Source organism: Trypanosoma equiperdum (genome assembly GCF_001457755.1).
Source record: "Trypanosoma equiperdum strain OVI genome assembly, contig: ctg_1662, whole genome shotgun sequence".
Lineage (NCBI taxonomy): Eukaryota > Euglenozoa > Kinetoplastea > Trypanosomatida > Trypanosomatidae > Trypanosoma > Trypanosoma equiperdum.
In genome coordinates, this window is record NW_027123685.1 from 1,112 (window position 1) to 1,407 (window position 296).

Sequence of the window (296 nt, forward strand, 5' to 3'; positions counted from 1 at the left end):
TACAGAAAAAACTTGCACACAGCGAGATTGCAAAACTTGCTTGGAAAGCGATGCAAAAAAAGAAACAGATCGACGGACTAGACGCTGGTAAAGTAAACAGCACGTCAGCGCCGGCAATACTTAAGACGGCTGTATACGGCAAAAACGCAGCCACAGCCGACTCAACCACACTCGTAGCGGCGTTCGGGACAGACCCCGAAAACACCGCCAGAGGAACCGTGTACGAGGCAGCAGACGCAAATCAACTGGTCAAGACAGTAGCATCCGCTCTAGAATGTCTGTGCGTGAAAGGAAAA